The 24,475-nt window shown below is 43.0% G+C and overlaps 1 long non-coding RNA gene and 1 pseudogene across 1 annotated transcript; one reads left to right on the top strand and one right to left on the bottom strand.

Moving 5' to 3' along the window:
* LOC131487132 (vomeronasal type-1 receptor 90-like) overlaps positions 1-6,707 on the bottom strand; it is a 47,745-nt pseudogene extending 41,038 nt beyond the window's left edge.
* Positions 6,708-21,123: 14,416 nt separating this feature from the next.
* On the top strand, positions 21,124-24,271 carry LOC131518662 (uncharacterized). Its single transcript, XR_009265224.1, has 2 exons — positions 21,124-21,222; positions 21,322-24,271. It is a non-coding gene; the product is annotated as an uncharacterized LOC131518662 (long non-coding RNA).
* Positions 24,272-24,475: the final 204 nt, after the last annotated feature.

Here is a 24,475-nt window from a genome sequence, read left to right as displayed (position 1 = left end):
CTTTATTTGATCAAAGGAATGGCTCTTCTTCACTGAGCCTGTCTCCCATTTGTGAGCTGGGTGTGGGCATCACTAAGGAAACAACCTGCACCTGTGCCACTAACTAAAATTCACTATGTGCTCATAAAGTAACTCCTATCAAACTCACAAAAACAACTCCACTTACAAAGATATAGTACACAAACCAGCATGGTCCTGGCATAAAAATATGCCCATGGATCTAAGTAACATAATGGAGAGAACAGTAATGAACCCAACATGCATACAGTTAACTTACAACAAAGGAGCCAAGGACAAACAATGGGGAAAGGACAATCTCTTCAATAAATGGTGCTGGGAGAACCGACAGCCACATGCAAAAAAAAAAAAAAAAAATGAACCTGGACCCCTATCTCCAACCACACCCAAAAGTCACTTCAAAATGTGTTAAGGAGTGAAACATAAGACCTGAAGCTATAAAACTGCCAGAAGGAAACATAGGTGGGAAGCGTCTTGACATAAGTTTTTGTGATGATTTTTTTTTGAAGGGGGGGATTTGATACCAAAAGTAAAGGAAATAAATGTAAAAATAAACAAGTTGGTCTAAGTAAAAAGTTCTGCACATCAAGAGAAACCTTCAATTAAAATGAAAAGAAACCTATTAAAATGGAGGAAATATTTTCAAATCATAATCTGAAAAGGGGATAATATCTCCCCTTTTAATATAAAAATAAAACAATTTATATAACTCAATAGCAAAACAACAATCCATCCAATGAAAACATGGAAGTTGCTCAAATCACTAATCAGCAGGGAAATGTCAACACCACAAAAGCTATCACCTCACATCAGTCACAATGGCTCTTACTAAAGAAACTACAAATAATAAGTGTTGGCAAGACTGTGGAGAGAAGGGAATCCTGGGCACCATTGGTGGGAACATAATATGGTATATAGCCCATTTGGAAAACAGCATGGATGTTCCTTAAAAAACTAAAAATGGAACTACCATACAATCCAGCAACTCACTACTGGGTATTCATCTGAAGGAAACAAAAACACTAATCCTAAAAAATATACACACACCCACGTTCACTGCAGCATTATTTACAATAGTCAACATCTGGAAATAGCCCAAGTGACCACAGATGAACGAATGGGTGCAGGGAACATCACACACACACACACACACACACACACACACACACATACTGCAATACTCTTAGGCAATTATAATAATGAAATTTGGCCATTTGAGTCAACATGGATTGACATTCAGGTCATTGTGCTAACAGAAAAGTCAGGCAAATACACCTGATCACTTATATGTGGAATCTTATAAAGAAAAAAAAAGCTCATAGATACAAAAAAGAGATTAGTAGTTCCCTGAAGTGGGGTCAGGAGGTAGGCGAAATGGCTGAAGGTGGTAAAAAAGTATACACTTCCAGTTACAAGATACATAATTCCGGGGCTTTTAACATGCAGCAAGGTGACTGTAGCTAATGATCTTGTCTATTTAATAGTTGCTAAAAGTTTATTTTCACTGCAAGAAAATTGTAAATATGCATGGTGATTAATATTAACATGTATTCTGCTGATATTTTTACACTATATACAAATATCAAATCATTATGTTGTACACCCAAAATGAATGTCATATATCATTTATATCACAATTAAAACCAAGAAAACAAAACCACTATTCAATGTGTAAGAAGATACATTGGGGGGAAGTGAATATTTAGTGACACTGAGGGTAATAATAATGGTGATCTTTACTGGACACATACTTAAGAGAGACAATGTGCTCAGGGTTTAACTCAAATTATTTCATTTAAACAACAAATAACCAACAATCTACACATGATCTCATTTTATAAAAAAAAATGAAACTCAGGCTTACACATATTAAGCAATTTTCCCAAGACAGAAAATGGTAGGGCAAGGATTGAAACCCAGGTCCTTTAAGTAGTAAAACTAATTCAGAGCACAAGTGATGAACGTTCCATAAAAAAATAACTCATCTGAAGCAGGTAACTGTAGGCTCAGGTGACAGGATCTCTGCAGGGAGGTGGGAGGGAGGGACTCCAGGGGGTAGAACCATGGGATATGTGCAGCACCTCTTCTGTGGGAAGAGTCCCCCCCACCCAGGACTGTGGGGTCTCCTGCTTCAACCTCTGCCTTCACTTCCAACATCACTGCCCACCTGAGGACCTCAGGCTGGGGAGGATTCTGATTGGCTGGTCCTCTATGACATCATGTGTGTATAGGACATCCTGCCTGGGATGCTGCCATGATGGTATTTATGATGCAATCATCCTTTATTCTTCCTACTGCACATGAGCACACACTAGCACACACACATTAGTGCACACTAGTTTTCAAATGTGTGTACATCAGTACACAGTACACACACTAGACCATGCTAGCATGTGTAGCACACACTGCTACTCTCTAGCACACAATAGAACACAAACTAGTACTCATACCAGCAGCAGCACAAGTACACAGCTAGTACACACACTAGTACACACTAGTGTACAGCTGGTGTATATCAGTACACACAGTAGTATGTCCAGTACATACTACTACACACTAATACATAATAGCACACAAGGTATATTCAATCTAACACAAATAGTAGCACACACCTAGTAAACATGGTAGCACACAGATTTGCAAACCTATTACACATTTGCACACACTACTAAATATACTGGCACTAGTGCACACTAGTGAACACACTGGCATTTACTAGTACACACACTAGTGCATATTAACATACATTAGCACATCTCATACAGACTAAGACACACTAGGACACATGCTAGTTCCCAAATATTAGTTCACACGAGTATACCTATCAGCACACACACTAGCATATGTAAGTGCACATGCTAGTATACACATGAGCACACACTAGTACTGGTTGTCTACTTACTGGCACACCTAGTACACATACTAGCACATGCATTACCAGACACAATTACACATGCTAGTATACACATGAGCACACACTAGCATTGGTTGTACATTCATTGGTACACCTAGTACACCTATTAGCACATACAATAGCAGACACAAGTATATGTGCTAGTATACACATGAATGCACACTAGCAGTAGTTGTACATCCAGTGGTACATCTAGTACACATATTAGCACATACACTGGCAGATAATAGTACACATGCTAGTATACACGTGAGCACACACTAGGAATAGTTGTACACTCACTGGTACACTTAGTACACCTATTAGCACACACAATAGCAGACACAAGTACACATGCTAGTATACACATGAGCACACACTAGCTCTAGCTGTACACTCACTGCCACACCTAGTACACATACCAGCACACACTCTAGTACATATGTTAGTATACACACTAGTGCATGTTGGCACACCCAGGGCATATTAGCACGTAGCAGACACAGGTACACATGCTGGTATATACACTAGTACATGTGAACACAATTACCAGCACATACTTAAAATTCCTGGTATACAGCAAGTGATGTGTCTGACAAAAACTTGTGACATGTGTGTCTAAATACACAATTTACTGTTCTTGGCACTAAAAATATGCACTGCAAGGGGCACCTGGGTGGATCAGTCAGTTTAGTGTCCATCTCTTGATTTCGCCTCAGGTCAGGATCTAATAGTGAGTTTGAGCCCCGCATCAGGATCTGCACTGACAGTTGGGAACCTGCTTCTATTCTCTTGCTCCTTCTCTCTCTATCCCTCCCCAGCTCGCACTTTTTCTCAAATAAATAAATAATTTTTACAATTAAAAGTAGCTGGCAATTGAAGAGTGTCTTTTGTGACTTTTCAATTGAATTTACTTTCCTGGAGGTGTCTTATGTATAAGTTCAAGTCTGCAAATAATAGCAGGTAGGTACAGAATATCAATTTGTTCCTTCCAGCAAGAAATTCAGTAATTTATCATGATCAACATAGTAATTTCCAAAATGATATTTTGGTTTGCTGTTGAATACCAAAAACCAAGAAATGAAATGGTTTTGTTTTTCAAGTAAGACTGGTTCTTTGTTAGAAACATAATTTAGTGTTGTTATGAAAGAGAGAAATATAAAACACTTAGCTAAAACAGTTGTTCAGTTAGTAGCCATGTTCATAGAAATGTATAAATATCAACACACACACACAACCTGGCAGGTGCTCTGATCAGCCAGGAAAGGAGATGTAAGCAAAGAGACAAAGAAAGGGAAGCAGAAGGTATCCACACAGAGAGTACATTTACATACATCTGATGAAGTGGGTCACTTATTTTCAATCCATTTTAACATGCAGTATGCTAAAGACAGGTAACACCTGTCTCCCCTCCCTTTCCCCTAGCTATGTGCAAATGCCCTTCTGAATTTCCTGTTCTCTGGGAGGTATTTTTGACAGCCAGGTCCATGTGTATTCTCAGAGTGTCCTGGGTTTTCTTCTACCAGAGCACTAATCCTACAGCACAGCAACTGCTTGCCAGCTGTTTTTTTCCATTGCACTGTCAGGAGCTCCTTGAAACAGGGATGGTTTCCTTATTGTTAGCACCAAATGCAGGGCCTGACACACAACTGCCTCCTTCCATGTTTGGCAAACACTCATCAAGCCAGAGGAGGCAATGGGTCTGGAGCAGAGAGGATACACAGAGACCCAGGGAAACCACAGTCTACATCTTCATATACATCATCTGAGCTCAAGGGGAGAAAGGCAGTACAGACAATTGACCAAGTGAGGATTACCTTGAGGGGATATTAGCCCACTCAGAATGCTGAGCTTTTAATGTTTTCCTTACTCGTTGCCAAATATCAAGATCATAAGTTCCTTGTTTTGGGAACCAAGGACAGTGCTACTGGGTAACCATTAATAATTTCTGGAGTGCTTTTGATTGAATACAGTGCCAGACACCTTTCTCAATGATTGTAAAATACGGGTGTATTGTTTTTGTTCTGGGAATAGGGAGTCTCCCACAATAATTCTCTCAAAAGTTCCATGGCAGTGACTCATAATACAGTTTTGCTCTACTCTTACCTTGTCAGGAAGAAATTTATGCATGGTGTGTGTTTTGTAGAGCCCTTTAGTTGTCCCATGGCGTTCTTCTTTCCTTGAGTCACACCCCTCCTAGTCACGTCAGCTTCTGGCCACATAAGCTTCTAGTTACCTTAGCTTGCAGTCACATTGGGGGTCACCACCTATCACAGACTTTGAGCCTGGAGTTCTCTCTTGTCCAGGAAGATAGTGGATGCAGAACTAAATATGAGAGAGGCTAATGTCAGGGATGAGACAAGCATTGTAAGTAAGGGTCCTTGAATTGGATATATTAGGGTCAGAAGGCTGACAAGCATCATGGACGTGCAGAAAAAGACAATAAAACAGTGATTATTATCTCATGTGTGTGAGAGAAAGGAGGTTTTGAAGATATGCAGTGTTAGCTGTTTGGGTCAATACAAAAGAAAATCCTGGTGCCGAGCAGATGGCTGTTTACAGCAGACACCATGTGTCATGTCTGTTTATCTTAACTTGTCTAGGGGATAAGACAGATAGAGCATGCTACTTCACGGTCAACCAGGCACTTTTTTTTTCCTAATTAGCTCCAGGGAATTTCTCCCTGCTGCAGTGGTCTTTTGCCGTTACCTGTTTACCTATTATTGGACACTTTCATCCTGTGGAAGTGCGTTTCTGCTCTATGCTTTGTTCTATGTTGGGGACGCTTTCACCCAGTGACCATTTTCCGCTCTAAGCCTTCTTAACCCATTATTGCAAGCTCAAGGAATTTCTAAACTTATGCTCCAAATTGTTTTATGATGGTTCTTTCAAATCCATTGGTAATCGTAACACTTAGGTCATCATTGGATTTTGGGGTATATGGATTGTGTGATGTGTTCAAGATGACATTTTTCTGAGTTTTACTTGGTGAATGTTCAAAACTATACATCTTTCATATTTGGGATGTTGCCATGAGGCTCTGGATCTTCTTAAATCTGTTGTGTTAGCAGGTGGCGGGTATGTAAGAATGTGACTAGCAAATGCAGCCCCAGTTCTGTGCCCAAACCAGAAGGAGCAAAGTGAATCATGGCCAGACACAGCTGGGAAGTTACAGGGCAACCTATGTGGAAAGTCACATCCTTGTGGCTTTCTTCCCTCCAGGATGAGTGCATAAGGAAGCTAAAAACATGTTGTTTGCTGAATGCATTTCTAAGGATGGAAGGATGAGGACATTGTAAAGACTAAATTTCAGGTTTGAAATGTGAATATTTCAGGAAAAGTGTCTTCTGTGTGTTGAGAACATTTGAGAAGTTTAGTTTATGCTGGTGGAAGTAGGTAAGGATGGGATTTACTGGGATGGTTGTCACTGATATTGGGCTTGCTAAAAACTCACTTCTTGGTGCTCCTCTTACTAGCGTCTTTAGCCTAGGTATCATCCCCCCAAGACCTGCCAAAGGAAGACCAGGTCAGGTAGGGGAGTGAGTCCTGAGCTGGTGTGCTGACTTGTGTGAGATGGGACACACCTCCTCTACTCATTATTCCCAGATGACTGTTTGTGAATGACCTTTGTCCTCATTCTCAAAAACACAATGGAGTCACAGAGGAAGAACAGCCTGGTGGTCAGCTCACCTGGAAACCTCAAGGCCTCTGCATCTCTCTGCATTAACCTGGGGTAGGTCTGGGGTCTTCTGACATTCACCTTGGCATAATCTGTGGTATTTGGACTTCTTACCATTGACTACAGCATGCAGGGGCCTCATGTTCTCCCTAAAAGTATACACCCAGGACCATTCCCAGTCTTGGTCCATCCTTTTCTGGGCTGAAAACCCCCAGGTACTTGTTTCCTGACAGGGTAGTTCTTTCTCTCTTTAGACAAAGCCAGCATCTCCACAGTGACACAGAACGGCTGGAGTAAGTTGACTTTTCAGATCGCCCCAATTAGACGGAATGAGAGGAATATCCTTGTACCTCCCAATGTATGGATCCGTCATTTCAACCCAAGTCTGTCTTTACCAGAACACCTCCCCTTACATTCCATCAGTATTGCCCTACTTATGGGGATGTACATTCATTCTAGGCTAAGTAAAACATATCTTTGGGAAACTTTTTTTTTTTTTTTGCCAAAATTAACCCTGACCCTTTCCTTCAAGGAGTGGGTTTCTTGAAATGGAAATTATGTCCATATCTGCTTCTCAAAGTCAAACACTTCAATTCCACACAGGAAAACTGAAGATGAGTTCAGCTTGTTCATGCTGTGCTCCTCAGTGTGGCAGCAGTGGGAAGACTGGACTGCAGGGTGGAAGACTGCAGGGGATGATCCAAGCACAGCTGCAGTGATCCCCCAGTTAGACTCACCAGAAACAGTGTTGTGAAGGTTTCCCTGGACAGTGGATCTGAAGAGAGCATGGTTGCACCTAAACTTGTAGAAGCCTTTGTAGATACCTGCTTTATGCTGTGAAAATGAAGAACACACTGTGGGGCGATGCTATACAAATCCATATCGATGGTCACCTCAACTACACTTCACCAAATGGCCCCATTCTCTTACCTACTCATGCACCAAACCAAAGTGTCCTCATGGATGACCTTCCAGCACACACCCATCTCACTGGCTTTTCTCCTCTCTGACTGAGCAGCTGTTTTCCCTGTGGGGGCCTGAGTGAAAGTGGAGCAAATCCCCTGTATCCCACCTTGGACCAGCTCGGACCTCCTGTGGATTACATGACACAGGTTCCTCATTCAACCCCAACTACTACAGCCCACTAGGCCTGCAGTCACTCCCTCTGTCATTAGATATCTTCCCTGAAGTGCTCTTCCCCATCTACATGTGCCTGGTCCCCTCAGGGTTCCCTCAGGAACCCCTTAGAGAAGGTGTCCCTCCACAAACTAGTCCACCACCTAGCCCTCTCAATCCATTGCCTGACCTAACACAATGGCACCAGGAGTCATTGTGATTGCTTCATTTCACTGTGTTCCTTCTCTGAGAATGTTATCGACATGAGCACAGGGACTGAACCTCTCAATCTGGTGTCCAGTAGATATTTTTGCACTACTGAATGTGTCGCTCTTTAGGGCAAGCCACATTGAAAGATACAGTCTGACTCAATTTGGTTCTACGCAATACAGAGTAATATCTGTACAGTACATGTTCATCTGAGTTTCCTTGACCCCCACATCTTTAATAAGTGCATTTGCCTTAAAGCATTGTCCTGGTGAACAGGATAGAGTATTGTTCTGAACCCAGAGTGAGCCTGTTTTTGTTGGGCAAACCATGACTTAAGTCCAAATGGAGATGAGACCAGAGGGCATATGGCTCTAAGGAAAGGACCATGGTAGGGGTTTGGGGAGTAAATCCACAACTCTGAGAGACCCATGACTGTGGGTTCAGCTTTTCATATTGGGGTCCCCAATTGTAGAATCAGCTTTATGCTTTCTCCAGCAAAGCCGAGAATGACAGGAAGGATTTCTCTAGACTCCACAAGTCAACAGAGATGAGAAGAAGGCTAAGGGAAGTCTCTCTGAGCTGCTTTCAAGTTCCTGTATTCATTAAACATATATTATATGTCAGTGGCTACTTACCAGTAAGAATTTGTAGAGAATGTTAAAAAAAAAAAATAAGGCATTCCCAAGACTACAAAGAGCAAATACCAAAAGTAGGGTGGAGAACAAACAAGATAGTTCATAGATAACATGGTCTAAGGAATTCATGTACACAGGCAGGATCTAACCCCTATATACTCATTAACTAGACACTGGTCACCTGTGTTCAGCAAGGCCATAAAGCAGTGTAATGTGTTCCCTATAATCTCCTTAACCAGGATACAGCTATTTGATTTCCCACACATGACCACACATTTTGGGCACATTTCAGACTCTGGGTGCCTCACACAGACATCAAGTATGCACTGCCCATAGGGTCCTTTCAGTCCATGCTCAGAGCAACAGGTGAGGGTGAGGTGGCCACTGGTGTCCTCGTGTTCCTTTTTGGGTTCTGTGCCAACCTCCAGCTTTTGCATCCTGGGCCTCTGAAACCTGCTGCATGGACTACTCTGAATAACCGGCTCACTAATGCCACTGATTAAGGGGCAGATGTATCTAACTATGTAGGTTGCCCCCAGGATACCCTAAGCCTCTGACTGGCTGGCCTTGGAGGATGTAAGAGTAACTTCCTCCCTGAGCCCTGCAGGATCAGATGGTGACCATACAGGATATAGCCTCTGGCTTGCCTTGCAGATGGACTTGCAGGCTGTTGGGTAATCAGTTCTTCCATCCAGGACAGCTGAGAGGACCACGCAGACACAGGGTGAGGCTGGAGAAGTCTCTGTATCTAGACAGGACAGCCCAGGATGTGGCATATCCTCAAGTCACAGGCTTACTGGTTCCTTTAACACAAGCCAATGGGCATAACAAGATCTTGGACAAAGGTGAGTGGAATGGCAGGTTAACTGGCTTCTCACCTTTTGTAAAGAAATGTTAGGTATTTTAACTACTTTAGTGCCCTTTTTTTATAAGGTAAATGTCCCCTGTCTGTCGTCATCTCTGCTCCCACGTTTCTTCAACCACGTGATCATTTAGGGAAAGTCTTGGATGCCTTGTGACTCTTCAAGTCTCAGTGGGGCTGAGGACATATGGCTGTGCCAGCTGTGGGTGAAGAGATTCCCAGGAAGAGAGCCTGCTCATGTAGTGAGGGCTGGACTGCAGTCTCTGGCCACTGCTGAGTCCTCTTCTTGGAAAAAGGGGTCTCAAAAGCACTGAGAACCAACATCAGAGGCTCATTCACACAGCACCAGGTTGGCCCCTTAGCCCTCATCCCTCCTCCACTTATACACCCCCTAACAGACTGAAACCAGACTCTGTGGGACTTCAAGCACCATCAATATCAGCACCAGGACCTGGAATCTCCTGCCCTCAGTGTAGTTGCGGGGGGGCAGAGGAAATTTAAGGACATAGGATTTGGAGATGGGGTTTGGTGACAGCTTTAGACCTGTCCACAAGCATGGAGCCTCATCAGCTGGATAAAAGGTGTTTTCAGCTATGGCCAGGGCTCCAGTGAACACATGGCTCCCTCTGGGCACTAACGTATCTGAGCTTTCAGAGTTGTAACCCCACCAAGCCCAAGTATGCATGAGGAGAAGGAGCATGGAGGAGCACCATGAATTTGGGATCCTTAGGTTGAGGTCTTGTCTCTGCACAGTCAGCCATGTGCTGCTGGCACGAGACACCAATCTCCTTGGACTGAGGTCCCCAGAATGAACTGCTAAATGAAAACCCAGTCCTTTTCTCCTGACATGTTGAAGAGCAAACATTTCACATGGGGTTATCGTGCAGGTGCAGTGGGCAGGGGGAGCAGGTGGCCTGCTGATGAGACAGAATTAACTTGATTCTTGATTTTCCTGTTTTCTTTTCATCTCTGTTATCTCTGTAACTCAGTGTTTTTGTGCATGTGTCTTCCATTTACTTTTCCAGTACCAACAAGTCATCAATGTAAACAATCTTGGCAGAAGCAGTGAAACATACTGACAAGTTGAATAGTCACTTTAAGACCAGGGCACAACCTTCTGAGAAAGAGCCCACATGGTCTGATTTACCTTTCCCTGGTTCCCATGAACCCCCTGGGACTCATCTAGGGGATGCAGTGCACTGAGATCACACTGAATTTGTGTTCTCTTGGATGCAGGGATCAGCTTCTGTGATGTTGGTACAGATGGTGGCCTTTCATCCACAGCTTAATTATTGACACGCACAGTCTAACAGTGAAGAGGAAAGACTGCCCTGCCCACCTCCCTGCTGATCGCTGCATGGACACACAGCAAAGGCCTCCAGGCTCCCAAGCATGTCTGGAACGCTCTGTCCTGAGGACACACAGATTCATCTTCTGCTAAAGTATGACAGCAGGGAGAGAGTGAGGCTGTGAGTGGGCCTGGCCTCACCAGGGAGGAGCAGATGAGGGGAGGTAATTAGCTCCAGGGGACCTCCAGGTCTGCAGGTGCTAGAGTACTCAATTGACACCTCACTTCCTCCTGCATGGGGGTCTCCATGTCAGTGTCTATATGCACCTGGAAGAACAGGGGCAGGTGATGGGAGTCCACAGGACGCCATGCAGGTAAGGGCAGGAGCCTGGTGTGACTGGGCCTCACTCACTGCTGTGGACTAGGTCCTTGCCAGCATGTCTCAGCCCTGGGCTCCGATCAGCAGCACCTGAAAGCAATCCCTCACCTCCAGAGTGGGTCATTCTATGTGATGGGATGGAGCATGGGCACTTGCATTTCCAGCCGGAACTCCACGCTGACCCAGGGTCAGCACAGCCCTCAGCAGGGGCCACAACCTCACCCACCTCCAGGTCCACTGTGTCCACTTTACTCCAACATTACACCAGAAATTTTAGGAACACTTTTCACATAGTTTCCCCACATCTTTTTGGTAACCTGAAATCTTTAATTAGGGTGAATTTAAGGGTTCAGTTAAGTTAAATTCTCTACAGCATACCTGGACAATTTCAAAATATGATGAAATAATTAAATGTTCTTAGTGAACTTATGTTTATCTATTTTTGACTTCCTCAATATAGAAAAACTAAAGGTAAATTTTGGCCTCTTAGTATACTCATTTTGTGCTTTATTGAAAGATTGTACTGTGAAGATGCACATGTTACTGGGACTTAAATTTATTCATAAATCTGTCTGTCTAATGGATGGTGATACAGCAGAGAGTTCACAACTGCTTTCCACTTAGCTTTACTAAAAATTTGGGTTAAGAATTCTAATTAATGTAGTAGTCAAAGCTACTAGAATGAATAAGGGAAACATCTCTATATACAAAAAACTAGGGTGCATGCTTTCAAAGAAAAGAAAATGCACTTTTTGTTGAGAAAAAAAGAAGTAATTGTATCCTAAAGTCAGGTTGATTATATAATGAAAGAAAACTTAAGGTTGCCTAGGGGGCTCAGTGGGTTGGGCATCCAACTTCAGCTCAGGTCATGATCTCAAGGTTTGTGGATTTGAACTTCGCATTGGGCTCTCTGCTGTTAGCACAGAGCTCACTTAGGATCCTCTGTCTCCTTCTCTGTCTACCCCTCCCCCTCTGGTTCCCTCTCACTCAAAATAAAAAACAAAAAAATAAATAAATAAAGAGGGAAAATTTAGGACAAATTCTGAATTAAAAAAAATTGTAGAAAACTTGTGGAAAAGCAATCTTTAAGAAGGAATTTTAATGTGTGGTGAAGCTGGCTAAGATTAAAATGAATTTATTATTTCTCCTATAAAAAGCGAGGTATTTAAATAATCAGGCTATTTGGGTATGTTAAATTATACAGGAAGCATAGTCAAACAGGTGATGCTAATACTTAGATCATGTTTATGTGGATACGTGCTATTTAATGTCAGAATCTCAGAAATTGTATGAAATTCTTAGAGGTCTTTGTGTGCTAATGTATTGTTTACACCTGTAATCCTAGGTACAACCTTATGTCACAAATATAACCAAATTTCCTCAATTCCCTGTAATTAACTCTAATCAAACCTTTAACCATGCCAGACTTATGTCCATTCACAATTATTCTTTTACTCAGATACTTTTACAAAGCTGTTTGTTACTGCAAAAATTCGTCTTCAAGGAGATTCATAAAAAAGACTCTACAGAACAAGCTTCTGTTAATTTTAAGGTTATAAAACTGAATTGGGTAAAACTTTCGAGAAGTAACTGAAAAAAACATAAAAGAACAAGAATTAGTTACATGAGTGAATAAACTAAGGATGATCAGAATTCTTATAACTTGTTGGAAATATTGCTGGCTCCTTAATATTTTGTTTCCAGATATAAGGACACCTTTCCTGTCAAGCTAATTATGATCACAACAATTTGGAAAATGATACCTTTGTAAGTAGAATAAAAACATTTATTTTTTTTCCCTTCCCAATCCCTGCAGAATTCAGAACTTTAGTGAGTATTCCTACTGTTTTGACGATAGCTTTATTTGCACAAGTTCAATAAGAACATGGTCTCTTTGTGACAGAACAATTGGAAACATCTGTCCTGTTACCAAGTCTTTGGGGGGAATGTGTATTTGAGAGAGATGTGAATACACTCAGATGTGACCAGACAGTCTGAAGGAATGAAGCCCCAGGACATAACAGCCTGATCCCTTGCTTGCAAGGTTCCCAGCAGCCCCACCAAATGAGTGAAGGAACCCACTTCTGGGCATGTGCAAGAAGTCAGGATATTCTGGAGACCTCAAGAAGAAAGAGCTAACTCAAATCAGTGGGTACTGCAGGAAAAGACTATATATCTAGGATTGGTGATGGGTATTTTTTTCTAGTGATGTTGAAACTGATCGTAAGAAACACGTTATGTGCTTGAAGATTCAGGCTTGCATTAAAAGACTATTTTCAGACCTTATTCTGAACAATTTCTGATGCTGTATGTTAGAGTGCACACTGTCCTGAAGTTTTTATTATTTTTCATCTCTAAGAATTCACTGGTCTGTGATAGGTAACATGACATAAGGGGGGTGCATGGCCTATTGAGACCTACTGCCTATGTCAGAACATGTGGTATGTCATCACTGTGGCTCATTGCAGCAGGAGCCACATGGTGGTGAGGCATGAAAGTCTTTGAATCCTTACCAAATCAATTTACTTTTAAAAAATTTTTAGACTTTTATTTATTTTTGAGAAACAGAGAAAGATAAAGTGTGAGAAGGGAAGGAGCAGAGAGACAGAGAGAAACAGAAAATATGAAGCACACTTCAGTCTCTGAGCTATGAGCACAGAGCTCTACATGGGCCTCAAGTCACAAACCATGAGCTGAAGTCAGATGCTTAACTGACTGACCTACCCAGGCACCCCATAAATCAGTCTTTTCATTAGATTTGTTGAACAGCTATAATTTGAATATAAATAACTGCTTTATAAAATTTTAATGACAATTTTTTGTTTAAGTGTTCTGAACTATAATGATAAGACTGCTTATGACAGCTTTAATTATTTTTACTCACATGCAATATTTTTTTCACATCCTGCTGGGTAAGCTTCACCATACCCATAAAAAAATTGGTTGCTATTTGTAAATGGCAAGTTCCTCATTTAAATTTGAATCTGGAAATAATGGGAATTCCAAAATAGCTGCTGTTAGAATCTAAAAGTTGAAGTTTCTAAAAGCAAGTGTGAAAACATGCTGTTCTAGACTGGAAAAAAGGCAGTGTTTACAGGGAAACATAGTGCTAAGAAGATGTATTTTTTTTCTTAGGTATTGAAATGTAAAATCATGATGTAGGTATGACTGCTGATGTGAGGGTAAGGAACATGATGGCAGAGTGGGAGTACCCTAGGCTTCTCTTGTCCCATGAACACAACTAGATAGCTATCAAATCATCCTAAACCCACCAGAAATTGACATGAAGACTGACAGAACAAAGTCCAGAACTAAAGGGAGACAAGAGGCCACATCGAGTAAGGTAGCAAGAGTGGAGACATGGTTTAGGGGAGAAATGGATCATGCATTTTGTGGAGGGGACAGAGCCAAGGTCATGGAGACAGATGAGAGGGAAAGAGAGAGAAACACACAGGCAAAAGCACAAGGAGAATGCTTCCCCAAGGCCACTGGCTTGAAAAATGAGAGGGGTTGAATTTCATGAGTTCCTGCAACCTGCAGGGAAGAAAGGCTGGCATTTTAAAGGTTAGCAAACTTGGCTGGAATTTGAATAGAGCCCCAAGTCACATCTCTACTCCTGGAGATGTCAGGCAAACAACCCAGGGGCAGATAGCATCAAAACAAAAACAGTGATCAGAAAAACAATTGGGACACATAGGGGGAGATTATTTGCTTTTCTTGGAGCATTTCTCAGAGAGGAAACATTAATGGAAGTGCCTTTCTAGGAATAAAGGAGCTTGTTGGCACCATTTTTTATCCCTGTTCCTTAGCATAAACACAGAGCCACTCACAGGAAGCAACCTGGCACTGACACTGGCTACCTTACTTGCTTACCTCAAGCTCCAGAGCCCCGTGCTTTCATTGGACTGCCCTTCTCAGTCAAATTTGCCTCACTGCAAGCATGACAGGACCCTCCCTCAGAAGACTAGCACAAAGCCCTGCTCACACCACATCTCTAACCAGAAAATTCTGCAAGGCCTTAGTTCTTGTGGAGGTGATGTCAGGTCTCATTTCACAAGCAGACCAGAGAACACCTAGTTAAAATTCATAGCATTCAGAAGAGGGACGAAACTTCACACTGCAAGGCAGAAGATCCTCTGTATACAACTGGGCTAAAGCATACAGCAATGACAACACAACAGCAACAACAAAACAACACATCACTCACCAGAGCTGCTCCCTAAATTGCCAGGGCTGGACATGACATGACCTCTTCTTCATAAGGCCATACTCTCAAAAGTAGGAGATGTAACTGGCTTTTCTCAAACAGAGAAGACAAAGGATTAGACAAAATGCCAAAACAGAGGAATTCATCCAAAATAGAATAACAAGATAAATTCATAGCCAGACATTTAAGCAGAACACATATATCATGCTTGATGGAAAATTTAAAGCAACATTCATAAATATACATACAGGACTTGAGAAAAGAATAGAAATCATCAGTGAGACTCTTACCATAAAGATACATGAGTCAAAAAAACATCAGTTGGCTTGATGCAATGAGCAACAGACTGGAAGTATCAGAGAAATTAATTAGTGACATAGAAGACAAAAAAAAAAGGAAAATATTGAAGGTGAACAAAAGAGAGAAAGAAGAAATATGAGTCATGAGAGTAGACTTAGGGAATTCAGTGACTCCATCAAACATAATGACAGTTGTATTATAGGAATCCCAGAAGAAGAGAGAGAAAAGGGGACAGAAAATATATTTGAAGAAATGATAGGTGAAAACTTCCCTAATCTGGGAAGGAAACAGACACCCAAATTCACAGAGAACTCCTATCAAATTCAACAAAAGTAGGCCAACACCAAGACACATTGTAATTAAATTGGCAAAGTATAATGATAAAAAATCCTAAAAGCAGCAAGATAAAAGAGGTCTCTAACTTACAAGGGAAGACCCATAAGGCTAGCAACAGATGTAACCACAGAAACTTGGCAAAAGTAAGGGTACTGGCATGATATATTCAATGTGCTGAATAGGAAAATTTTTCAGTCAAGAATACTGTATCCCAAAAGGCTATCATTCAGAATAGAAGGAGACATAGAGAGTTTTCCAGACAACAAAAATTAAAGAATTTGTGACCTTTAAATAAGCCCTTAAAGAAATAGTAAAGAGGACCCTTTGAGTGGAAAAGCAAGATCAAAAGTAACAAAGACAAGAAAGGATCAGAGAAAATCTCTGGGAACAATAATATAACAAGTAATAATATGCTAATGAATACATATCAATAATTACTCTGAATATAAATGGACTAATGCTCCAATAAAAAGACATGGCAGGGTGCCTGGTTGGCTCAGTCAGTTGGGCCAACTCTTGATTTTGGCTCGGGTATGATCTCATGGTAATAAGATCAAACCCTGCTTTGGACTCTGGGCTAATCATGGAGCCTGCTTGGGATTCTCTCTCTCTCTGTCTCTCTCTCTCCCACTCCCTGACTTGTGCTTTCTCTCCCTCTTAAAATTAGTAAACACTAAAAAAGACATAGGTGTCAGAATGGATTAAAAAAGGGCCAATTTATTTGTTGCCTATAGGAGACTCATTTTAAACCTAAAGGTACTTGCAGGTTGAAAGTGAGAGGGTGGAGAGGCCAACATGGCAGAGAAGTAGGGGGATCTGTACTCCCCACGTTTCTCAAACAAAGAAATGCTGTAGTCAAAGGACTTTGAAGCCCAAGAGTCTGGGAGGAAAAGAGACTGAGTCTAAAAGGGAGACACCGGGACATCCTTGATGGGCTATAGGTGGGTTATTGTGAACTGGGGGAGATAAAACAGGCCACACAGGCACAGAAAGGAGGGATCCCCTTTTGCGGAGAGGCAAAGGTAAGAGAAAGAACATCTGGGGAAGCACGGGACTGTGTCTGGACAAGAGACAAACCTCGGACTGGGACTGAGAGGGATACCATCTCTAATTGTGGGGCTTTCTTTGGACTGGGGCCAGTTGACCCATTCATGCACCTGGGGAGGAAGGGAGTCTGCTCCATGTTTGGTGGTAGGTCAGGGGCGCAGTCCGCTGTAGGAGAAAGCGGTCCCCCACCTGGAGTGCTGCACGATAGAACAAAGCCTGCCTGCGTCCACAATCCCCGGGCTCAAAGGCCACGTTGAGGGCACAGTCCACAGTAGGAGAAAGCAGCCCCCTCCCAGGAGTGCTGTGAGACAAGACAAAGCCTGCCTGCATCCACCACCTCCGGCTCGGCAGCAAGGTCAGTGGTGCAGTCCACAGCAGGAAATGGCAGTCCTCCTTGAAGTGCTGCAGCACAGCCAAAGCCAGCTGGGACCACATATTGGGCTGCACAGAGAGGTGCTTCCCCAGTGCCAGAGTGCATGAAGCAGGGCTTTGAATCCTAGACAAGCAGGGAGTCAGGTAGTCGGTGGAGCAAAAAGGACTGCCCTGTCTGTGCCCACGGCACAGTGAGGATGACTTGAACAGAGTCCACCGGGTCTGTGGAGAAGAGACTGGAGGATCGCCATCCCTCCCCCCACACACACATACCAATGCGGGGCCTCAGAGAATGGTCCCTGGACCCATAGGGGAGGTGGGACCAGCCTACACGAAACCAAGCCCCTCCACACCGGGTAACTGTGTATCTGCTGCAGCGGGATAGTACTGTGGAAGCAGACAGCTCCATCATCCAGACCAGTGTTGCTGCATAGCCTGGATTAACTCCAGGACAATTCTTGTTATTTGGATATATTCTCCCTTCTTATCTCTTCCCTCCTCTAGGCTGGTTACTCTGGTTGTTGGTTTAAGCAGACATATTTAATTTGATACATGTTCTACATGTCCTTCTCTACTTTCCTTTCTCTCTCTCTGGAATAATTAAGCCGTATATTTTTTCTGTCTGGCTAAAATTATTTACATTAATTTTCCCCCTGTATCCTTCCTTATTTTCCTTTCTCTCTCTCTCTAGAATAAGCCATTTAGTCTCTCTGCTGGGTCAATGTTCATTTTCTCTTTTCCCGCCCCTGTCATTTCTCTCTTTGTATGTGCTCTTCCATCAGCACCACCTCCACCCTATTCTATACTTGCAGCTGGAGTTTCTGTTTTTTTGATTTTGGAGTGTGCGTGTGTGTGTGTGTGTGTGTGTGCTTTATTTATTTTTGTCAGTTTGTTTGTTTTATTTGTCTGTGTGTTTGTGTGTCTTTGTTTCCTATTTGTTTGCCTTTCCAGGGCTACTCCAAGCACACCTCTTGGAGGGTCCAAAACATCACTACGAGTAGAGAAATAAAATAACCAATGTCACAACAACAGAGAGCAAGTAACAAAAAACACCTCCTGAAGGACAAGACCCTGGACACTGTATGACCCCCCTTTAATATAGCAGTGCTTGCCATATTGACAAAGTCAAACTTACACTTTTCGCAGATGACATGATACTCTACCTGGAAAACCCTACAGACTCCACCAAAAGTCTGTGGAACTGATACATGAATTCAGCAAAGTTGCAGGGTACAACATCAATGTACAGAAATGCGTTGCATTTTTATACACCAATAATGAAGCAACAGAAAGAGAAATAAAGAAACTGATCCCATTCACAATTGCACCAAGAACCATAAATACCTAGGAATAAACCTAACCAAAGAGGTAAAAGATCTGTATGCTGAAAACTATAGAAAGCTTATGAAGGAAATAAAAGAAGATACAATGAAATGGAAAAACATTCCATGCTCATGGATTGGAAGAATAAATATTGTTAAGGGGCGCCTGGGTGGGGCAGTCAGTTGAGCGTCTGACTTCAGCCAGGTCACGATCTCGCGGTCTGTGAGTTCGAGCCCCGCGTCAGGCTCTGGGCCGATGTCTCGGAGCCTGGAGCCTGTTTCCGATTCTGTGTCTCCCTCTCTCTCTGCCCCTCCCCCGTTCATGCTCTGTCTCTCTCTGTCCCAGAAATAAATAAAAAACGTTGAAAAAAAAATTAAAAAAAAAAAAAAGAATAAATATTGTTAAAATGTCAATACTACCCAAAGCAGTTTACACATTCAGTGCAATCCCATCAAAATTGCACCAGCATTCTTCTATAAGCTAGAACAAACAATCCTAAAATTTGTATGGAACTAGAAAAGAGCCCCAATAGCCAAAGTAATATTGAAGAAGAAAACCAAAGCAGGAGGCATCACAATCCCAGACTTTAGTCTCTACTACAAAGCTGTAATCTTTAAGTCTGTATGATATTGACACAAAAACAGACACATAGACCAAAGGAATAGAATAGAGACTCCAGAATTGGACCAACAAATGTATGGGCAACTTATATTTGACAAAGCAGTAAAGAGTATCCAATGGAAAAAAGACAGTCTCTTTAGCAAATGGTGCTGGGAGAACTGGACAGCAACATGCAGAAGAATGGAACTAGACAACTTTCTTACACCATATACGAAAGTAAACTCAAAATGCATAAAGGACCTGAATGTGAGACAGGAAACATCAATACCCGAGAGGGGAATACAGGAAAAAAAATCTCTTTGACCTCAGCTGCAGCAATCTTTTATTCAACACATCTCCAAAGACAAGGGAATTAAAAGCAAAAGTGAACTATTGGGACCTCATCAAGATAAAAAGTTTCTGCATTGAAAAGGAAACAAAAAGGCAACCAGCAGAATGGGAAAAGATATTTACAAATGACATATTGGATAAAGGGCAAATATCTAAAATCTCTAAAGAACTTGCCAAACTCCACATGTGAAAAACAAAAATTCCAATGATGAAATGGGCAGAAGACATGAATAGGCACTTTTCTAAAGAAGACATCCAGATGGCCAACAGACACATGAAAGGATGTTCAACATCACTCATTATGAGGAAAATACAAATCAAAACCACACTGAGATACCACCTTACGCTGGCCAGAGTGGCTAAAATGAACAAATCAGGAGACTATAGATGCTGGAGAGGATGTGGAGAAACGGGAACCCTCATGGCACTGTTGGTGGGAATGCAAACTGGTACAGCCTCTCTGGAAAACAGTGTGGAGGTTCCTCAAAAAACTGAAAATAGAACTACCCTATGACCCAGCAATAGCACTGCTAGGAATTTACCCAAAGGATACAGGAGTGCTTATGCACATAGGCACATGTACCCAATGTTTATAGCAGAACTTTCAACAATAGCCAAATTATGGAAAGAGCCCAAATGTCCACCCTAACTGACGAATGGATAAAGAAGATGTGGTTTATACATACAATGTAATAGTACTTGGCATTGAGAAAGAATGAAACCTGGCCACTTGCAGCAATGTGGATCTAACTGGAGGCTATATGCTAAATGAAATAAGGCAGAAAAAGACAGATAACATATGTTTCACTCATATGAGGATGTTGAGAAACTTAACAGAAGACCATGGGGGAGTGGAAGGGGAAAAAAAAGTACAGAGTGGGAGGGAGGCAAACCATACGGGACTCTTGCATACTGAGAACAAACTGTGTGTTGATGAGGGGTGGGGAAGAGGGGAAAATGGGTGATGGGCATTGTGGAGGGCACATGGGATGAGCACGGGTCTTGTATGGAAACCAATTTGACAATAAATTATATTTAAAAATAAAAAGATAAAAATAAAAATTAAGCATCTTGAAAAATAAATAAATAAATAAATAAATAAATAAATAAATAAATAACTTGTACAAAAAAGAATCTTAGTAGTAGGACACCTTAAAGATTAACCTAGTTTATGAGTCAGAAAAACTGCAGCCCAGAGCCCTATCCAGTCTAGTGCCTGTGTGTTGTTTTAGGTTTTGTTTATTGAGATGAAGTTCATGTAATAAAAATTTACTCATTGTTAAAAGAAACAAAAATAAATAAATAAAAAAAACACAAATAAGCATGGTGTCCAGACAATGATGTCAGGAGGGCCACTGTGAAAGCCATCTGTGATTGGCCAGCTGAGCTGCCCAGTTATTGGCCACCTGAACAAGGCCAATCTGAGAGAGCACTGATGATTGGCCACATACAATGTTGACATCACAAGAAAGCAATGTGATGAATCAGGTTTGTTTAAAAATCCAGGCAACAGCTCAGGCCATCCTGAAGAAAGAGATAGCAATTCCACCACAGCTCTTCCTGATATTCCTCACAATCTCTGCCCTGTTCCATGCCCCTGCTGATGGTAAGTCCCCTTCCCACTCCTCCTTCCCAGGGCCACTTGCTGACATTCTGTGCCCCAGCTTCATGTTTGCACCTAACTTTGTGGCCCTCTGTTCCTGAGAATCTGAATACCTGCATCTGGCTACTCCTGGACCCACTTTCTATTGTGAAGTTGACTGTACCACTCAGGTATGTGATCCCATTTGGCAGGTGGGAGTGGGGAACTTGGAATCACAGTACAGTGGATTCTAAGCCATCTGGAGAGAGCTCCTCCAAAAAACACTGTGGTCACAGTTGACGCTCAGCACAGGAAAGCTGAGGCCACGTCCTGAGGGAACCCTGCACAACTTTCACCCCTGAGGTTCTCCAACCCAGCTCAGCACAGGCAATATAAGTGCTCTGAACATCAGGCTGACCGAGATGTTCACAATGTGGACAATGCCCACAGACACCTGGCAGAGAGGGAATTTTTTGAAACAGTTAACTACTGGGAGAAGGACTGAGACAGCACTGGACACAGTGGGAGTGCTTGGAAAACAGGCCCTCAGGCTATGAGCTATCTGATCCAGCTCAGTAGTTGACAAAAAAACCCCAAGGCACTGGGCTGACCAGGCACCCACAGATCACAAGCCTTCCAACCCACTATTGCATAGTACCATTGAGTCCTAAGAACATCAGGCATGCCAGGAGCCTCCCTACCATGAATACTGCATCCTACCTCAATTTTGGACAAAAGAGTCATTTGGACACCAAGATGACCAGAGGCCCTCCAACCAAGAGCCCGTAATCCAGGAGAGAGGGCAATTGATTCCCCAAGACACTGGCCTTGACAGGAGCTTTCAGAGCACAAGCATTCTAGTTGAGCAGAGCACAGGGAAATCTAGTCTCCAGAATAGAGAGCCTGTCAAGAGACATCAGACCATGATTCCTCCAACCCAGCTCTGCACTAGGCCAAGGGGTCACCTGGACATTAGGCTCACCAAGTACCCTTTGACCTGGAGCCCTCCAACAGAGCAGGGCATAGGACAGTCAAGTCTCCAGAACACCAGGCTTGCCAGGAGCCTTCAGACCATGATCCATTTAATCCAGCTCTGTACTAGGCCAAGTAGTGATCTATAAAGTGGGCTTACCACTTGCCCTTGTACCTGGAGGGCTCTAAACCAGCTCAGCATTAGGGTAAGGAGTGTCCTGGACATTTGGTTCACCATGTGTTTTTGGATCTGGATCCCTATAACAGAGCAGAGCAGAGGGCAATCAAATCTCCAGAACGTTGGGCTTGCCAAGAACCATAAGACCATGATTCCTCCCACCAAGCTCAGCACTAGGCCAAGGAGTCACCTGGACCATGAGTTTACCATGTGCCCTTTGACCTGGAGACCTCCAGCAAAGAAAATTGAAAGGCAATCAAGTCTTCAGAACCTCAGGTTTGCCCAGAGCCTTCAGACAACAAGCCATCCAAACCAGCTCTGTACCAGACCACGTGGGCTCAGCACTTGCCCTTGGACCTGGACGACTCCAAAACAAGCTCAGCACTAGTCCAGGGAGTCACCTGGACAGTTGGCGCACCATGTGTCCTTGGATCTTGAGCCCTACAGTAGATAAGAACACAGGGCAATAAAGTCTCCAGAACACTGGTCTTGCCAAAAGCCTTCAGGCCATGAGCCCTCCAATACAGCTCTACACTTGGCCTAGGAGTCACCTGGAGAGTGGGCTCAATATGTGCCCTTGGTCCTGGAGACCACCTACCCAGCAGAGCAAAGGCAATCAAGTCTCCAGAACCCTATGCTTTCCAGGAGCATACATACCAGAAACCATCCAATCCAGCTCTGCCTTAAGTCAAGGAGTCATGTGGACAGCAGACTCATTATGTGCCCTTGAATCTGGAGCCTTCCAAGCCATCAAAGAATAGAGAAATCAAGTCTCCAGAGCACTGGGCTTTCCAGGACCCTTCAGACTATGAGTCTTCCAACCCAGCTCTTCACTAAGCCAAGATGTCACCTAGACAGTGGACTCACCACATGCCCTTGGACCTGGAGGGCTCCAAACCAGATCAGCACTAGGCCAAGGAGTCACCTCAGCAACAGGCTCACTATGTACACTTTTACCTGGAGCCTTCTAATCAAGCAAAGTCAAGGGCAATTGATCACTAGGCTTCCTAGTTGGCCTCAGGATATGAGACCTCTAAACCAGCTCAGCACTGTACCCACATGTCCACTGGACCCATGGCTAAATGAGAGCCTTTAAACCATGAACTTTCTATCTCAGCTTAGCACTGGGCAAAAACATCACTAGGACAGTGAAGTGACCCAGACTTCTCTGATTGGGAGCTCTCCAACCCAGCAGAGAAGTGGGCAATCAAATTCCCAGAACATCAGGCCTACTGGGAACCCTGTGACCTCAAGCCCTCTATTCCATCTTGACACTGTGCCCCTGAGTCCCCTGGACACTGTGCCTACCAGGAGACCCTGTGACCACAATCCCTGCATACCATCAAAGCACAGAAAAGTTGAGTCCCTTCTCATCTGGGACTGACTTCAGCCTGAGGTCCTTGACGTCTGTCACCTGTACAACCTTCCTGCTTCGGGGAGTTCTCCTCCTCATAAGAAAATAATATCAGGCCCTAACAATGAGACTTTGTATTAAATTGAAGACTTTGTATTTGAAGACTTTGTATTAAATTTCAAGACAGGACATGAGGAGAGGGGCTTGGAGGAAGTTGCAGAGGATACCCAGGCCCTGAGCCCAGAGGAGTTACCATCCGAGATCTTCCAGATAAGGGGAAGGTTCTCCCAAGTGGAGAGAAAGGTGGAGGCCTTAGAAGAACAGGCCCAGCAGTTGGGTGAGATGGAGGATCAGCTGCATGAGGTGGAGAGATTCTTGTGCTCACAAAGGACTTCCTGGAAGCTTTGGCTTTCAAGGCAATTTACACGGGGCGAAGTCCACCACTAACTCACATGAGATGGAATAAAAGGGGGGCTGGAAAAAGTGTATTCATTTCTAGGAGTGGGAGCATGGCATGAGTTTACAATTTACATGAGTGTTAAATAAATAAAATGATCATTTCAGAATTATTAAGAGAAACAATCCCTGGTGATACTGATGTGCAGCCTGGCTTGCAGTCACTATTGCATCTTATAACTCCTCACATTGTCCTGATGTGAGGGCAGAGGTCTCCATGGATCTGAGAAAGTGTCAGTGAACTATAGGGAGCTGACACTGAGCACAATATACCTGCCCTCATCAACACTGACCCACATATTGACTTCTAGAACCCA

Source organism: Neofelis nebulosa, chromosome 1 (assembly GCF_028018385.1).
Source record: "Neofelis nebulosa isolate mNeoNeb1 chromosome 1, mNeoNeb1.pri, whole genome shotgun sequence".
NCBI classification, from domain to species: domain Eukaryota; kingdom Metazoa; phylum Chordata; class Mammalia; order Carnivora; family Felidae; genus Neofelis; species Neofelis nebulosa.
Note: the sequence above shows the minus strand (reverse complement) of the source record. Positions and strands in the feature narration are given on the sequence as shown.